This window comes from Alligator mississippiensis, chromosome 1 (assembly GCF_030867095.1).
Source record: "Alligator mississippiensis isolate rAllMis1 chromosome 1, rAllMis1, whole genome shotgun sequence".
Lineage (NCBI taxonomy): Eukaryota > Metazoa > Chordata > Crocodylia > Alligatoridae > Alligator > Alligator mississippiensis.
Window position 1 is genome coordinate 149,427,745 of NC_081824.1, and position 19,621 is coordinate 149,447,365.

Below are 19,621 nucleotides of genomic sequence, written 5' to 3' on the forward strand. Positions count from 1 at the left end.
ACCTGCTATTGCCACCCATGGCTTCACATGGGCTATGTTGTCTGACGGGGCTTGCCACCATATCCTCCACACCATCAAAAGCCCCAGGGAGCAGCTTCCAGCAGTAGCTATGTCTTAGTGGGTCTGTGCATGGCTCCCATCTCCATATGCTGTTCCAGGCAGGTGGCTGCAGCCCCTCCCCTGTGGTGAAATACTAACTGAATGTGCAGTAAATACATTTACTGTGCAGTAGTGCTGGCGCACATTATTTTTCTGGCACTTACTGTGCAGTAGCTTAATAACACAGTGCAGTATATTATTAAGCACAGGTTTTGACTGGCATGCTACTGCACCATGTTATTAGACTACTGCACAGTAAGCGTCTCGCGTAGATGTGCCCACTATGTTGTGTCTGTGGTGTTAAGTTGTATTCTTGGCCTTCCAGGAGCCCAAATTAAAAACCAGGGCCTTATGCGTGGTGCTATACAAATACAGATAAAAAAGCTGCTATCTCCTAGAGAGCATAGGGTATGAAAAACAAGAGACAACAGACAGATGGGCAGCACAAGGAAACACTGAAACAATAGTGGCTGACATAATAACCAGTTTTCTGAGCACAGCAGCTGCCTAACTATTGGCAAGTTTTCTACAGAAGGCAGGGAAGAGTTGTACCTTATTGACTAAATCAGAGCTGTATAGTGTAAACTTTTGTAAGCAGTGGGTGCCCTTCATCAGATGCTGTGAAGAAACTGCAGGAAGCAGAGCTTCTAAATAGAAAGCAGTGATTAGACTACAATGGGTAGGGAAGGGGGGAGAAAAAAGGAAAAAGTTTTTTGTAGGCATACAAGAGTCCTGGGCCTGATTTTTTACTGCTTTCTGTGAGAAGCAGCCATTTACCCTTGCGTCAACGGCAACCTACAGCAAAATGGTAGAGTTCAGTACAGTTTTGCCCTACAGCAAAATGGTAGACTTCTGTACAGTTACTGCTACCAAGGTACAAAACACATCAGGGCCCTTTGGAAATGCACATCTTTTGACCTGTGCATAAAATAGCAGTACTTGCTTTTGTGAGCATTTCTCCCTTTCAGTGCCTAGGATCTGTTTGCTACTGAACATTCCTCTCACCATATTTTGCACACTTTCTCTGTATCTGTTTTTCAGTCTCTGCATTTTTAAGCACCATGAGCCTGACCCTGATCCATCTAGTAGGCACCAAATGCGATCCTATTCCACCTTGTTTGAGTCCCTGAACATTTATAAATATGAAAGGTGGATGGGACCTCATCTTCCTGGCTGCTTTATTTGTGATTTCATTCTAAAGCTAAGATGACAGCATGTTACAAGACTAGATACATTCCAGAATGTTTAGGAACTAGGATTGCAGACCCCTAAATCCATTTAGGCACTTAATGGTGGATTACTATCTGGCCCATATTTCCCAGGTATTTTATCACACTCTCCTGTGTGTGAGCATGGGAGTTAGAGGTACAGCCTCTGAATCACAACTTCCTAGACATAGTGTTGTTAACAGAAGTGACATTTGTCACATGATCAGTCCCCTGAAAGTGCTCTACAGCCATGGCATGACACACGTGGACAGCTATAGAGCGCTTTAAAAGTGACCAATTGCATGACAAATTAATCCTCATCACATGAGGGAGTCATAGATTCATAGATTCATAGATGTTAGGGTCGGAAGGGACCTCAATAGATCATCAAGTCTGACCCCCTGCATAAGCAGGAAAGAGTGCTGGGACTAGATGACCCCAGCTAAATGCTTATCTAACCTCCTCTTGAAGACCCCCAGGGTAGGGGAGAGCACCACCTCCCTTGGGAGCCCGTTCCAGACCTTGGCCACTCGAACTGTGAAGAAGTTCTTCCTAATGTCCAATCTAAATCTGCTCTCTGCTAGCTTGTGGCCATTATTTCTTGTAACCCCCTGGGGCGCCTTGGTGAATAAATCCTCACCAATTCCCTTCTGTGCCCCCGTGATGAACTTACAGGCAGCCACAAGGTCGCCTCTCAACCTTCTCTTGCGGAGGCTGAAAAGATCCAGTTTCTCTAGTCTCTCCTCGTAGGGCTTGGTCTGCAGGCCCTTAACCATACGAGTGGCCCTTCTCTGGACCCTCTCCAGGTTATCTGCATCCCTCTTGAATTGTGGCGCCCAGAATTGCACGCAGTACTCCAACTGCGGTCTGACCAGCGCCCGATAGAGGGGAAGTATCACCTCCTTGGACCTATTCGTCATGCATCTGCTGATGCACGATAAAGTGCCATTGGCTTTTTTGATGGCTTTGTCACACTGCCGACTCATGTTCATCTTGGAGTCCACTAGGACTCCAAGATCCCTTTCCACCTCTGTGCCACCCAGCAGGTCATTCCCTAGGCTGTAGGTGTGCTGGACATTTTTCCTCCCTAGGTGCAGCACTTTGCATTTCTCCTTGTTGAACTGCATCCTGTTGTTTTCTGCCCACTTGTCCAACCTATCCGGGTCTGCCTGCAGCTGTTCCCTGCCCTCCGGCGTGTCTACATCCCCCCATAACTTTGTGTCATCTGCAAACTTGGACAGAGTACATTTGACTCCCTCGTCCAAGTCACTGATGAAGACATTAAAGAGTATCGGTCCAAGGACCAAACCCTGCAGGACCCCACTGCCCACACCCTTCCAGGTCGAAACCGACCCATCCACCACGACTCTCTGGGTGCGACCCTCCAGCCAATTCGCCACCCACCGGACTGTGTAGTCATCCAAGTCACAGCCTCTTAACTTGTTCACCAGTATGGGGTGGGATACCGTATCGAAGGCCTTCCTGAAGTCTAAATATACGACATCCACCCCTCCTCCTGTGTCCAGGCGTTTCATAACCTGGTCATAAAAAGAAACTAGATTGATCAGGCACGATCTGCCTGCCACGAACCCGTGCTGATTTCCCCTCAGCATAATTTGTCCTGCCGGGCTCTCACAAATGTGAGCCTTGATAATTTTTTCAAAGACTTTGCCGAGGATGGAGGTGAGACTAACTGGCCTATAGTTGCCCGGGTCCTCCTTCCTCCCCTTTTTGAAAATGGGGACCACGTTGGCCCTTTTCCAGTCCTCCGGGACTTGGCCCATGCGCCACGAGCGTTCAAATATTCCCGCCAGTGGCTCTGCAATGATGTCGGCCAGTGCCTTCAGCACCCTCGGATGGAGCTCATCCGGGCCTGCCGACTTAAAGGCATCTAGTTCTTCCAAGTGACTCTGCACCATCTCAGGGTCTACGTATGGAAGTCTGGCGCCTTGCTGCTGCCTCTCTACAACCCCAGTGAGAGACTTGTCGTGCCCCTCACTTAGGAACACTGAGGTAAAGAACTCATTGAGGAGTTCAGCCTTGTCCCCCCTGTCTGTCACCAATTGTTTCTGCCCATTTAGCAGTGGTCCTATTCCTCCCTGGGCCTTCCTTTTACTCCCTATATATCTAAAAAACAATTTCTTGTTGTCTTTTACTTGGGTTGCCATCCTCAGCTCCATGGTAGCTTTGGCTTGTCTAACTGCCTCCCTGCAAGCACGAGCAGAGGAGGTATATGCATCTTTGGTGATCTCTCCCTGTTTCCACTTTTTATGTGCTCCCCTTTTGTCCCTTAGGCTGCCCTGGATTTCTCTGGTCAGAGCATCAGAGGAAAGCACTCCACTTCGGAGTGCCTTAGGGAACTTCTGTTCCTTAACATTAATTTGTGCTGTGCTTGGGGCTGGGCTGACTCATCTCAGCCCTGTCCCTGGTGCTATCTGCAGGAAGGGAGTGGGGAGAAGGGAGGAGGAGTGAGCTGTGGGCTGGGTTTTGTCTGGCCTGAGCTGGATGGGGGGGCAGAGGTAAATTGAAGCCTGCCCACCTCACTGTCATTTTCCACCCCCAGCCACCTCCCCTCCAGCTCAGACTGGGCAAAAGCTATCCCATCGCTTGCTCTCCCTCTCTTCTTCCCCCTCCCTTCCTACAAGAAGCACTGCAACTTGGGGGCAGGGTGGGGGCAGGGGCAAGGGACTTCAGGCAGGTTCCTTGGGCTCGATCAGCTCCAAAGTGTAGCTTGATTCCCCCCCACTTCCCCCTGCCCATGACCCATCAGGCAAACATCTGTTGGGTGAGGGTAGGAGAGGGGATGCTGTAACTCATGGCACTTTATTTGAAGCACCATGAGTTAGAGCAGGGACCTGCACACCTGTCAGTACCCTAAATGCTGGAGGCTACAAATGAGAGAGGAATGGTTAAAAAAAAAACCCTGGTCAGACCCTGTTCAGTCTCCCTTTCAACATCTACTTTCTGCCACTGTGTGACACAGGGAGACTGGGCAAGATGGACCTATGGCTTGACTTAGTGAATGGCAGTTCTTATGTTCTAAGGCAGACCCAAAAATAATACAGTTAAAAATGTGCTGTGTAGGTGGGGTCCAGTTTGGGCAAAATGATCTCCCTTATGTTTCTCTCCTCCTGTAGGGGATGAAAATATGGGTCTACCACATGCTTATGCCAAGCAGGGTTTGAAAACTGAGCACCCAAACCATTCTGCTTGCTTTTCAATTGTAGCAAGTTAATTAGATTGTAAGGTTAAAAAGCAATGATGTATATAGGGTGATACTGAGGGGTCCTTAGATGGAAGGAGAGGCTCTGAAGGTGAAGAGGGTAGAGGTTCTGGCAACAGGAAAAGTTACAGAATGGGAGATCCTAGTGGCTGAACTGTGTTGCCTTTCACATATTCTTTACTGGTCTACATATCCTGTCCATGCATACATGTACCTGCATGTGAACTCCTTGCCTCTTAATTGACTGGTTGTACCTCCCACTTTTAGAATTCCAGAGATGTTACGTGTCCCTCAGAAAGGAAGAACTGTTTATGCCACAGGCATAAATAAATCCAGAAAGCATTTGCAATAACAGAAATTGCCCAGGGCCCAATCTTGATCCTACTGAAGTCAAGGACAAATGCCCATTGCTTCAATGGGAGACAGGGATCAGGACCTTAGTGATGCAAAGGAGATCACATCAAACGCAAAGAAGCAGGCAAAAGAATGATGAGGCGGAAAAAAACTTTTGCTACCAAGAGGGGATGGGGGATCTGATCTGTGTTTTTCAGCCTTACAGAACAGGGGCTGAATGAACTTGTCAGACAGGCCTGACAGTGAGGTGCATTCAGCACCCTGGTAGGGCAGTGATATGCCCAACAGAAATGAGGAGAGTTAATAGATAAATTGGTGCTAGAGAGCATCGTGTTCTCTGTATACAGAGGACAAAGCAAGGATTCCTGTGGTTTAAGGAGCAATTACTATTGGTTATTAGTATTGTACTTGGATTAAGCAGGGTCATTCATTAGCATTATCACTTCATCCTCTTCCACAGTAACAAAATAACTTTAGTATCAAGAGATTCTAACCGAGAGCAGCTCATCATTGTGTTAGGTGCTGCCATATAGGACGGGACAGGCCTTTGGATTTGTTTCCGTAGCCATTTTGGAAACAAGAGCCTTCTGTTGCAGTGTCTTTGGCACTCAATACATACTGCCTTGAGTTCATTTTTTAGTTAAATTTCATAAATCTAGAACATACATTGGAATTATGTGACTGTCTCTTGATTTCTATTGTGCCCATCAGAATAAGCACATGAGAATTGCCATTCTGGGTCTGGCCAATTGTCCCTCTAGCCAAATATCCTCTCTCCAGCAATGGAAGCAGAGGATACTTTACAGGAAGAGTGTAAGAAGCAGGGTAGAGTGATCCATCCTGATATATCCTCAGTCACCATGATCAGGCTACATTTCTCACTGTTTTTACTAGCTCCTGGTAGACCTATCCTTCCTAAGTACCTCTAATATTTTTTGAAACCTTTTATACTGTATTGTTCTCATGAACGCTGCATTCCCCTGGAGGCTGGGGGGCACAACGAGCTCCCACAGGCAGCGGTGGTGCTGTTGGTAGCAGGTGGCGGGGGTGAGTGTTGACCAGAGGTCGGCGACCACCTGCAGACACCGCCAGCAACAGTGGCAGTGGCCAGCAGCAATTGGGGACCTCCTGCAGACACCGCTGACAGTGTCGGTAGCAAAGGGGAGTGGGGGTGTGGTGAGCAGTGACTGCCCGCAGGCACTGTCGGCAGTGTCAGCAGTGCTTTTTTGCAGGGGGTGCATGTACACCCCCTACGTGTTGCCAGTGATTGTTCTGATTGTAAGTTGACCCTGCATAGAAGCCAACATTTTCATGTTCAATTTTAAGGTAAAAAAGCTTTCTCCCTGATTATAAGTCATTATCTACAAATCAAGACCTTGAACTGCTACTGCCCTTACAGAATCGAATCCTGCAACAAAATCTAATAACCCATAAGAAAGGATCCAAAGGGTTAAAGATACTAAAAAGCCTAAAATAAAAAAGCATCTTCTGTCCCAAAGATAATTTTGCCCAAGGCTCAGCATATTGTATTCAGTCTAAAATTCCAGGCCAATATGTATCAAGACAAATATTTTTATTTAAATAGAAACTGTTTGCAGGTTTAAACAAGACTGGCTCTTATTAAAAGGCCAAATTTGAATTGCCAGATCTGGATTCTAACCTCGTGTGACATGTACAGCACAAGCCTGTGATCCACATTTTCCCTAGTCTTTAAAAGACATGGGGAAGGAGAAAATGGATGGTTGTATGGGAATTTTCTGACATCTTGTTTTTGTTTTGCTTTGTTGGGAAATGCTAATTTGTTGCATCCAAAATGTTTCATTATTGGTTTTGAACGACTTCCAGTGAAATGCAGGCAGGGTTCCAACACAAAACTGTGTGGTTTCCTGCCAGCTCCCCTTGCAGGCTCTTCCCTGGCTCTGTGGCTCCAGTGGTGATATGCTACACGGTCTGCCCCATAATTGAAGAACCAAGGATTCCCAGCTCCCTGTTCCCTGCAATGGAATTAGGGGTCTGGAAGCCTTAACTCGACACTAGACTCTTAGGATTTATGAGGTCTTACTTTTTATGTTGGAAGATTAATGCCTGCTTCCCACTTCAGTGGAGCAGACCAGAGAGATCCCTGGGAACTGTGTGGGGGTGGCAGTCTGGGTCACCTAGCTATTCTGGTCCTTCCTCACCTAAGCTGAGCCCACCACCATGACAGAGCCGGTGACCCTGCATGACACTCTTCAGAGTCAGCCAGTCAGGCCCCAAGGGTGCCACACAGGGGTCATCTGCTCCAGCATGGTGGAAGTGGTTCAGCTGACTTCAGCATGGCCCTTTTAAAAGCCATGCTGACTGGCACTTGAGACTGCTGCAGGAAGAGAGTCAACTGTTCTGTACAAGACTACCATATTGTTCCAATCATAGGCTGACCCCACATATGAATGGTTCTTTTTGAAAGGGGAAAAAGGTTGATCTATAATCAGGACAACATGGTACTATTGGTCTCCACAACATCCTGTAGCACTGAGTTTCACGTGTTAATTATACAGCGGTGAAAAAGCACTTCCTTTTTGTTGTTTTAAACCTCTTGGCTGATACTTTCATTACATGCCCCCTAGTTCTTGCATTATGCTACAGTAAATAACAGTTCCCTAGTCACTTTTTTATACCATTCATGATTTTATGGCCCTCTGTCATATCCCTCCTCAGTCAGGATCTTTCCAAGATGAAGGGATCCTACCTTCCCAGTCTCTCTTGATATGAAAGCTGTCCCATTCCTCTATCTTTCTTTGTTCTTATATTTTAAGATGGCGTGACCAGAGCTGCACACAGTTTCAACATATGGGAAGGCCGTAGATGTATGTAATAGCCTAATTAAGTTCCTCTGCTTTATGTTTCATTTCTTTCCTAGTGATTCCTAATATTTTATTTCCCTTTTTGACCCCTACTGTACATTAAAATGATGTTTTTAGAGAACTTTTCACAGTGAACTAAACTCCAAGATCACTTTCCCATGTGGTAACAATGTTTGGGTGAATGCTGTGACCTACAGTCGGGTTTTTAAGGGATAAATCCTTGCCTAAGAAGCAATAATAATCTGCTTTACAGATAATAATCTGATGCAATAATAAATGTGCACTCAGATTGCAGGGCTGCCCAAGCATCTAGCTACTGTGAATAGTGTAAGGCAGTGTGGAGTAATGTTGTAGCCAGGATGCTCCAAGAATTATGTGAAGCAAGGATTTTTGTCCGTAACATCTTTTACTGGACCAACTGTGTGGTTGGGTTGAAGTTAAAGAAGCATTCTAATGCTACTGCAGCATGGTAAGACAATCCTGCTGCTCCATTCATTTCAAAGGAAGAATGTGGTGGGCCACATCACTAAAGCATTCATTTTGAAAGCTTTTAGCAGCTATTAGATTAGCTGAACCTGCCCTCAGATCATATTCAGCCAATGGATGCTTCTTCTGATGACGTGTCTCTATGCTGGATTTCGTTCATTCAGTGCATATTGCCATTCTCTGCAAGGGTGCCTCCTGCAACAGCCTTTTCAGTCTTTCTTGTATGATCCAGCTCTTAATTAAATTAATTCAGTTGTTTATATGATGCACATTCTGATTTCTAACAGCATGGAGCTGGGTGAATAACCTGCAACAAACAGTTTATTCAATTAATATTTTTGTTTTTTCTGTCCCCAGACTGCTTGTGAAGAGGTGTTAATTGCCTCCTTTTATATAATAAAAAGAGAAATTTCTGATTTTTTTGATGGGGAATACCTTACATCCTGAGGTAAGTGGTTCTAATAGTTAACTGTCTGCATTATTAAGACTTTCATTTAACGTTCTTCCTCATTTGCCAACTTGTACTTTTAATACCACAGCCCTGATTTACCATTCAGTTACAGCAAGCCAATGGAACTGGCCTTTGGTAAAGTGGCTGTAACAGAGTGGTGAAGCAAATCTTATTTTTCTAATTAAAATTACATTGAAAACTGCTCCTGAGTAGTCTGGCTGAAATGGCAGGGGAAGTGAGATAACGATCGTTTCGTAAATAGTCATATTGGTTATATTATAAAAACTCTATTGCTGTTGGCACCACCTGCCTTTGCATTGATATAGTTGAGGTTATATTGTTCCTGCTATTATAAAGGCCCTTATTTAAAAAATCAACATGCCTTTCTAAACATGTCCTCTGTGCTGGAACTTGTTATACAAGCTCTTGGCGCAAAAGGCCTGTTATTTATCAAAGCAAAACAAAACAAAAAAAAATATCACCTCTGCTGTTTTTTGTATAAAGGTAAAAATTAGAGTACCAAGTTAGATAGCATCTCTCAGCTCAGAGGAATTCACAGCTCTTTACTGCTGTGTTACAGAAACCAGTATACAACCAGACTATGAATCAGCAAATGTGCAGGCCTGGGGTCTGAAGAGCTTTTTTCCAACTGTGATTGAGAAAAGGATAGCAGAAGGCTGATCTGGCATACCTAGTGTCTAAGATGCTAGAACAGAGCTCTGAAGATGCTCAGCCACAGACTTCTTACATGACCTTTGTTAAGTCACATAGGGCAGTAGTGCTCAACCTATGGCCTGCGGGGTGGAATTAGCCCATGGGGATCCCTGTTCACTGGATTGTGTTGGCACACAGGGTTAATCTGTTATCAGATCTGCTTTGTGGGGTCAAGATGTCATGTAGGGTTGCGCCAGACCTGGGTTTGGCATGCAGGTTTAGGCATACGTGCTGCAGCTCCATCCAGCGCACGGATCACACACCACATTACACTCACAAACCAATCCCACATGCTGAATTACACCCACAGACCAACCACAGCCAACGCCACAGTGGATCAGGGTCATGGACTGGTCCCTGAATATGGGATTTGGCCTTGGACTGGCTCTGTACCACTCATCTGGCCCCAGATATATCAGTGGTGCTTTACCTAGCACATGGACACACGAGCAAGTTACTGTGCAATAAGCTAGGGTGTAATATTACTGCATATCAGTCACTCCATACTAACTGCCTGTGTGTATGCCCTTATCTTGGTTTAAATACAAGGTAGTTTACCCATCAATAAAAATGGGCTTTGCTACCATACACTTACAACAGGATAAAAGAGTAAACACAGGTAGTTACTTCAGAGTGGCTGATATGCGATAAGTTCCCACCCTTGCTTACCTTGTGGTAAACTGTTTGTGTGCTCGTGCCCTTAATTAATCTCTATGCCTCATTTCCCATCTGTACAATGGAGCTAATGCTTCCTTTCCCTCCATCCTTAATTTGTTCTTTTCTTTTTTGGGCATGGACTGGTTCTCCTTATGTCATTGCACAATGGAGTTTGGATATGGGTTGGAATTTCTGAGTGTGAATGCCGTGTACAATAGAGTGGTAGTTGTGAACAGGCACTGGGAACCTGATGCAGTGTCCACTGAAGTCAACAGAACTCGTACTGGCCACAGTGAGCAATGTTGAGGGTTGTGTGTGAGCCCAATGCTTGCCTACATGAAGATGGTGGGAGATATTGTCCCCACAAAATGAACTGCAGAACTGGCCAGGCTTGGAAGGGATATTTAACAGCTACAAGTTGTTGGGAGCTGGGTCTATGTAGAGGAGATAAAGTGGTTGTCAGGCATGGAAGCTGTTTAGAAAGGAGCTGAAGGTCAGGGCACTTGATTGGATTTAGATAAAAGGATACTGGAATCATAAGAACTGAAGTATGGAAAGAGGAAGAACTCTGTTTAGCAGAGGATGGGTTAACAGTAAATGGGAAAGGGGAGACCCTGGAAAGTCAGAATAAACCTTCAAGACTTGAGGGCTTGTTGGATTCAGAGCTGAGTCTTTGGAGTTTGCCATTGCTGTCATTAAATCTAGATCTTTCCAGTTTGTTGTATAACTTACTGGAGTGTTACCAAAGGCCTGTTTTATAGCCTCTATTTATACTGGGCCTCGGTGTTTATCATTCACTTGCAAGCAATTTTTTTTTGTTGGGTTTGAATTTTTACATGTTGTTCCTCTGCCAGGCAATAGCACAATGGGGATAAAGTTTTTACAATGCTTTCTACAGAGCTGTTTGCATAAGATGGGCCAGAACCTGCTAGTTTTAACTCCTGGAGAACAACCTTACTCCTTCAATAAGCTTGAAGGCAAGAGAAAGACATTCTTTGACTTCAATGACAGCAGGATAAAGTGTCCTCAGCAAAGGTGTACACTGCAAACTTCTCATGGCCAGCAGTGGCAGCTGCAAACATGCCATATACTATTCTGTTCATACTAGCCAACTAATCTGAAGCAGCATAGCCATGTGTGTATGGTGCTAAATAAATAAACCTTCAAAAAATCATAACATTTCTATTAGCAATGAGCAATTTGGCAAGATTTGGGTGAAACCTTGGCCACACTTAAGTACTGACAAAGGATTTCACAAAAGGATAGTTATCTGAAGCAGTTTGAACCTTTTGTTGACAAGAAATCAGACTTTCTTTCTAGATTTCCACTATTTTTGGTTTCAGCTGATTGAAAATCCTGCAGATATTATTTTCATAGAATAATTTGGTATTTCTGTTTACAGAAATCAAGCTCTTTTTTTCTGGAGAAAGAGTCCAGAGCTGAATTAGCAACATCAGTTTTGGAAGGAGTAAAGCTGCATTCACGTGAGCTTGCCCTACTTGCCAACAGTCAAAAGTGCCAGGAGGTTTCAATTGGAGTTTTTAATACATGTGGAAAGCAGACTCAAAATTAGGGCAGTGGTAGCATTTTTGTAACCAAGCACAGATCAGCCGCTACAATTTGAATGTTTCTAAACTGAATCTCAGAAATTTGACTAGGGACAGAAATTATACATAAACAGGAATAAATGATCAGAAATCAGTTCAAATCTGTAATACAGCAGAAGTGCAGTACGCATAAACTGCTTTCAAAATGCCTGAAACCAATTTAAGATAAACCTGGATGAATGTAGGCTCAACATACCTGATTTAGATTAAATCGGTTTATTGAACTTCTGCCCCAGATCCCCTCAAGATTCAAGTTAACTTACAGTCCCCCAGCATCCCAGGATACTTAGTACCTCCCCCGCAACCCCCCTCCTCCCCACCCCCCCACACACAGGATGGGCAGGCTAGCGTTAGGCCAAGCTGTCTGCTTCAGTTGAACAAGGAGGTATGTTCTAGCACCCCCCCAGCTGTGCTGGCTTGGGCCACTGAAGGCATGTGGCTGCATTTCTGGAAGCAAAAGTGAATGTCTGATCACTTGCTTATCATTTCAATCTATGCAGTTTAGACTAACCTGCGAAGATTGGATCGATTCAGCCTCAGGCTTTTTGACTGTCTGTACTTAACCCAACTGTGACTGTTTTTGCTTTCTTTCTAACACAATGGTGGGAATAATTCTCTCATCATAAGCAACCACTTGGACTGATACTTCTCTTCAGGGGCTGCATACTTATGCTGTCTGTTTAGGACTGAATAAATTTAATCTCATTTCACATGCATGCTGAGAACACCTAACATGCACACAGCCCAGGCAGGCAAGCAAAATCCCACGTGTCCCTGTGTTTTCAAAAAGAACTAGGTATTTTAGAGGCCTCTGTTTTGGGATCCCATAATCACTGGTTACTTTGGAAAAATGAAGTCAGAGTGTCAAGGTATAACAGAGACGTCCTGACTGTGCACAAGGGAGGGCAGTGCAACATGTACATATTCCCATTACACTAATTGTGCTCTTCTGCAGTGGTACTGTCCAAAGCACTTTGCAAACAATGTCTAAGTGACTCTCACAACACTCTTGAAATGCAGGCAAGAAGTATTTCCACAGTTCACAAAGATTAAAGCTCTGATTGAAGTCAACGGAGCAGAATCGGGCCCCAAGTTGTTTACCTGAGATCCTTCTAGAGAACAAGTCACTGAAGTGGGAACACTGAGCATATGTAATGGAAGGCGGATACAGCCAGGTCAGAAACCACTCAAATAAGCAGTTCCTGGGGCACCTTAACTACAGTAGATCAATACAGCGTCACTGAGTTCTTCAAAGAGGTTGATCTGCCTCAGAAAGGTCAGAGCTTTACAATGAAAGCACAAGAGTGTGCATATGTCAGGGCACAAGCTGAGACAGCCCGGCCTAAACCAGAAAATCTGCCCTGGCCTTCAGCCACCTGGTTTGTGCTGGGTTTTAGGCATGGGCAGCTGGTGCCTCCTGAGTTGGGGGAGCACTTGCCCCCCCAGCAGCCAGTCAGCAACTGGGGGCGGTATCCCCCTGAGGCTGATTGCGCTAACTGGGGGGGCCCCCCCTGTCAGGCATGCATGCCAACCCAGAAGTGCCAGCAGTGCACCTGGAAGGGCCAGCGGTGCATCTGGAGGTGCCAGCTGTGCTTCTCCTGTGCCCCCACTCCCTGGCCAGTGCTCTCAGGGGGGCACCAGTGCTCCTGCATGCCCCCCCTGCCCATCGCCTAAGCGGCAAATGCTGCCTGTCAGGGGGTGCACCCGTGCTCTCAGGGGGTGCACGTGCACCCCGTGCACCCTGTACGCATTGCCACTGATTTGGGGAGCTGGGGAAAACACAATTTTGAATAGCAGGGCTTGGGATCTTTCTGAAAGTAGATGTTTTATGAGGAACAGGTTGGCTGCTGTGGATTGTAGCAGCTGAGGTTGAGCCAGGCTGAACTTCCGGGCTCTTTGTTTTAATTGGCACTGATTGGTATATAATCAATACTGCTGTTTAGACAAAGGGGGGGAAAAGTCCTGTTTAACAAAGAGCATTGATTGCCCAAATCAGCATTATTCTTAAAAAACATAGGTCAACAAAATGAGCAACCCTGGCAAAAACAACAACCCTGCTTGCATGCAAATTTCTTTAGTGCAAGAAAAATACGGGGCTAGACAGAAGGCTGGAGAGGTTAATGTTCATTTGCATTTGTATCTATCAGATGATCTGAAAGTACTTTTGAAACACAATTGTGACATGCACATGGCAGCAGGATGCATTATTGCCATATATCACACAGAGAAACCAGAGTAGACAGGTGAATGACTTGCCCAAGGTTGCCCAATGAGGAAATGCTTAAAATAGAACCCTGTAGGTGTCTTTGACTCCAGCACAATTAGCAGAATGCTTTCTAGAGCTGGTGTTTCTCTAGGCTTTTTCCAGAGAAATCTGCTGTTCATTAAATGCCTGTGGAAATACACGACATTCTGAAATAGGCAGGCTCCCAAATTCTGGGTTTGATCATTTTCATACCAGACATAGGGAGGAACCACTGTGGTGTTGCTGTTCACCTCTCTCCATTTTGATAAGGCTCCAACATTGTTTCACAGCTCCTATGGCCTCCAGATACTTCCATAGATGTCTGATTCAAGACATGGGGCCTGCCAGGTCCAAAGGTTGACAAGTTATCATAAAAAAATCTGTAATTCAGATGAATGTTACATTACCGGGGGACCTGTAACTCTGTAACATATTCCTGGCTAAAACACTTGAGCAAGACCTCGCTTGTCAGGGCTCTCAAAGTTGGTTTCTGTTCTGATTAGTGTAATGCCACAGCCTTCCAAAGAGAACGGCAGCCTTTTCCTGGGACAAAAATAATAATACTAAGCCCTTATGTAGAGAAGCAGAAAGTTTGATTTAAAGCTATTATTTCCAAGGCAGTAATTCCTCCTCTTGGTTCCAGGTAAAATTTGCCAGCCAGATACATATTTTCCTGTTATTGGAGGAAGTTTATCAGTGTGTGAAGCATCCACAATAGAGACTTAATTAAACAGTAATGGAGACTGATGCTTTTAAGCCTCTGGCTACCACCCAGACCTGACAGTGCTGTTGTGCATTGTGGCAGGGCATTAAATGTTCCCTTCAATGGCTAAAGGCATTGTGATGTTGCAGGGCAGTGTGGTGACACAATATTAAGACATTATGCTCTAAATGAGGCTTTATGGCATGATAGCCTTGTCCAGAAAAACTGTTTAAACTGTGGCAGTCTCAGTGGGGAATACTGACTAATGGCCAATTCACTTCCACTGGTTTTACATTGGGGTAGTTACCGATATCAGTGAATAGAGCTCTTGACTTGCATCCATGTGAGAATAGACTTGGACTCTAAAACCTGGAATTAACAGAGGGTGGTATTTGTTTCTTAGTCATTCTCTTCAACAGGAACTATGGAACCATTTGGAAATGGATGCAGTGGTTACTGCCTTTGTTTTCCTCCAGCTTCCTCATGTGGATTGTGCAGAGGAGATGGTGTTAGTACTGTTGCATTTGGGGGTTTGCTCTTGGAGCTTTCCATGTGTGTATTGACAGTATACATTATTTTGTTTTAATTCCTTCCTTTTCTTTCATAGATGGCATTGCTTGTTATAAGAAGGGGGTCCATTCTATCTGGCTGGGCTATGCTTTGCAAGTTGGTTGGATTTGGTCCCAGAGGAAAGCAGGTGTTTGATCAGAGCCAATCCATCCCCCAGGTTAGGATGGCCAAACCCCTCAGGCTCTGTGTGGATTTTTTGTCTGAATCTAAATGATGTCTTTGGGACGTTAGGGGCAGGTGGAATGCACTGATTATTTGAATCTTTGCTATTTAAGCATCTGACAAGTAGTTTATTTTTGTTCTTTTGTTTCAGGTCCACATGATGTTTTACACTGATTTCACCTCCACATGTTTATCTGCTAGACAGAGCTGTATAATGAAGCATGGCCAGTCTCAGGGGGTTTTGCAGGCTCTTGATATTGCGGGGCTGTGAGCTCAGTGAGAGGCAGTGTGCATGTCTAATCCCTAAATACAAAAACAGGCTTCCTTTTGGTTTACACTGAATTTGTTAAATGCATGATTGTTGATTGTTTGCCCATGTAATGATGCACATGGGGTTTAGGACAATTTGAAAATATTAATAAGCATGGCAACATTTAAATAATACATCAGACAAAACCATCCTCTAGCTCAAAGGAGCATGTCAAGATAAATTCACAGAAAGCAGGAAAATGAAAAGACTTTTTCTTTATCTCTATTACATACTAAAAGTGCCTATACGGCTGTTTACACTGAGAGCCTGATTTAGCAGCTTTGCACTGAGCTAGTGGAATCAGCCTGTATCTGGAGTAATATAAAAGCACATTGAATTGGTACAGAGTTGGTTAGTATACTTTTACACGAGTGGAACTTTTGGTTTATGTTTTACAGTTCATTCAGCTTGGGCAGTGAAAAAGGAGCAGCCTATTTCACTTTGGCTAGGACCCTCAAAAGTATTTAGACAACTAAGTCAGATGGGAGGTGACTTTGAGGATCTAAGTCTGTCTGATTCATTACTTTTGTTTCCTGGTTCAGATACAGTGATATAACAGCTTCGTGTTTGCATTTCCAGTGCTGTGGTTGGGTGTTTAAAGTTTTTAAAAAAGGCTTCAGTGAATGCTTAATTCATAAATGCAAAACATTTTATCTGGATCAGGCTTGAATTATCCCTCTCTTTCCCTTCTTTTTGGATTTTTTGCAAAACCTAGCTGTCATGCTTAAGCTATTTGATAAAATCCCTTTCATCGCTGATTAGCTGACCCAGAGAATACACTTGTTGGCTTCATATGACACTTTCATCAGCTGCAAATAGGATTTGGACCAGTTAAACATTAATCTACACGTCCTCCAGAGTTCTTGAGTAGAGAGAGGTAGTTAGCCATGTTAGTCTGAAGTCCGGCAGAAAGCAAAGCAAGGTGGAATGAGACTAATTGCTTAAGAGCATTTGGCAAGAGCTTAACCTACAAGAGTGTCTACTTCTCTGAACCAGTTAATCTCCAGAGTTTTTGAGGCTCCTTGCAATGTGAAAGTGCAGTGGGTACAGATGAACTGGAGCCAAGTAGTTTCACTGCAACTGCAAGAAAATAAAATAAAAAGGGGATATTTCATTGTGGTGACAAAACTGTGGTGTGACATCAGAATCTGGAAAGTTTCATTGTGGATGGCAACAACTCTAACTTTTCAAAGAAGCTGCTGTTTTTAAACCAATACGAATTTGGACCCCAGTGGTCTAAAGATGTACATGAGCGCATGTGGGAATTGCCCATATGATGTGGTTGCCTAATTTTGCAACAAAAATAGCTCTAGCATACAGCCAGTACATTTTCATCCAAGCCACAAGTGCCAAAAGTGAAATGCAGCCAAAATTGAAATAAGATTTCAATTTCTACATAACATTGACCTAGGCTTCATAGAAGATTGTTTACATGTATGCGTGTGGTGGGGGGAAGGAGTTGGAAGGAGGCAAAGGAGGGGAGAAGCCAATCTTCAGATTTTAGCTTCACTGCCTCCTCTGAGGGACCCAGCTCATCTAATGCCTGGACCTGGGAAAAAGAGTGCATCTCACATGGTCAATCAGCAGCTGGGTCAGGCCAGTCTGTGGGGGAAAGGAGTCCAGAAGAGCTGATTGTACTTTGAAGAAACCTTACTGAGGGCTCAGGAATGAACCATTCCTGTGTTTAGGAAGACTAGTGAGTATGGCAAAAGACCAGCTTGGCTTAGCAGGGAACTCTTCAGTGAGCTAAAACACAGAAAGGAAGCTTACAAGAAATGCAAACTTGAACAACTGACTGGGAGGAATATGAGTATTGGTCAAGTATACAGGGATGAAATCAGGAAGGCCAAGTCCAATTGAAGTTGTAGATAGCAAGGGGGTGTGAAGGGTAACAAGAAGGGTTTGTACAAATATGTCAGCAACAAGAGGAATATCGGAAACTGTGCGTCCCTTACTGAATGGGAGAATCAGCCTAGTGACAGATGATGGGGAAAAGGCTGAAGTTGTAGCAAAACCCCCAGGTTTGTTTTTTTTTTAAATTAAAATGCATTCCCTCCCCTCCCACAACCATTTTTTACTTTCTTTCTGCCCTCTCTATCCCTTATAAGTGATTATAAGTAGTACTAGGTAAGCTAAGATTCTTATACTCCCTTATAGTAACAAGCCCCTTTTATATTGTAAATAGTGTCCTATTATGTTTGCATTGATTTTTACTGTTTTATATTGTATTATATTATGTTCCTATTATGTTTGTATTGATTTTTACTGTTTTATATTGAATCTATATGATTTAGGCCTATGTTCGTAAAGTAATGTCAAGTTTCCATTTTGAATGTCAAGCCTCCATCTTGTGTCCTCTGCCCAGGTGTAACCTATGCTGTAACTGTGACTCATGTCTAACCAGTCTCATGTAAATTGGTTCCTGAATGAATGAGAATGAATGAGGGTGCTTGAGGTATGATGGTAGCAGGCCTCTACTGAATAATCAGCTCAACAGCTGGACCATCAACCCAATGACTAGACTATTGCCTTGCATTGGCTCACCCAGGACCTCACCCAGGAACAGAACAGAAACCTAGCAATTGAAAGATAACAGGAACCCAACATTTGGAAGACAAAGACCCTACAGAAACCAGCAACTCCACCATTATGTCCTACCAGACAATGAGGACACCTGGATCTGCACGTAGGCATCTGAGCAGGACTGCCCTTGCCTGGACATGTCCCTCTCATAGGAGACACAGGTAGCCCACCCCTATAAAAGGGGTGGTAGAATGTGACTTCTTTGGGACGCCCTCACCATCTGGACCAGCACTACACCATACCACCTATCTACCCAGAGGCCCTGCTGGCGACCCTGCTCTGGACAACACCTTGCTAGAGAAGACCCTGACTGGCCATCGAGGATCAACTCTCAGCCTGGGATAGGTAGCTATCATGATTCCCTTCTTTCCTCAAGCAAGGAACCTGAACTCTGTCTCTACATACCTGGATCTCAAATCCTTCTGTTAAGCCTTTCCTCTCCTGCTACCATTGTGTGGGGGTGTGTGTGAGTGTTTGCGTGTGTGTATGGGAACCAATAACTTTGTGGGGTTGTGTAGTGTGTTGCCTGTTTAATAAAACTGTTACTTTGGAACCCTGAGTTGGGTTTTTGTCTTACTGACCTCCTGGCCCTGCTCCAATCTCTGCTCTCTGCCCCTCTGACCTTTGTTCTCTCTCTCTTTCTCTCTGCCATCTTGGCTCCCTCTTTGCCACCTCCAAAACCCCGCCTCTGCTCTGCTCTAAACCGTGGCTTTCACCACCCCTCACTTCTGCCACACTGCCCTTTTATCTCTTGCTCTGCCGCTCCTCCTCGCTGCCACCCGGGTTTCCTCGTTGGCGCTCCACCGCCCACTCTGCTATCTCCAGCCCTGGCTTTTTCCCTCACTTCTACCCCAGCACCAGGTGACGCTGAGTAACCCCGGGGCACTGTGACCCCGAATAAACCTGGAACCTTGACCCCGAATAACCCTGAGGCACCTTGACCCCAAGTAACCCTGAACCCAAGTTACCCCAAACGCCCCCTAGTGTTAACATACAGCCACAGAAGTGCGTGTTTCTGTATTTGTGGATGTGCATGTGGGTATAAACCCATAGAGTGTTTGTGTAGTTTGTGTGTGTGTATATAATTTTGTATCATGCCCTCCTGTGTAACAGTGCAATATTGAGATCCCGAGTGTTGATCTGGCACATGTCAGGTTAACAAAGTACTCAATGCTTTTTTCACTTCAGTCTTCACAGACAAGGTCAGCTCCCAGATCATTGCACCTGACAGCAGTTTGGAGATGAAGTGGGCAGCCTTCAGTGGTGGAAGAACAAAATTATATACACACACATTTAGTGTTTAGAAAAGCTGGACATGTGCAAGTCCATGGGGCTGGACATGATGCATCCAAAGGTGCTGAGGGAGTTGGCTTATGTGATTGCAGAGCTGCTGGCTATCATCTTTG

General features: G+C 44.7%; 1 long non-coding RNA gene across 1 annotated transcript; it reads left to right on the forward strand.

The window, feature by feature from the left end:
- Positions 1-5,887: 5,887 nt before the first annotated feature.
- LOC109281190 (uncharacterized) lies at positions 5,888-18,774 on the forward strand. Its single transcript, XR_009455861.1, has 2 exons — positions 5,888-8,661; positions 15,474-18,774. It is a non-coding gene; the product is annotated as an uncharacterized LOC109281190 (long non-coding RNA).
- The last annotated feature ends 847 nt before the right edge of the window (positions 18,775-19,621 follow it).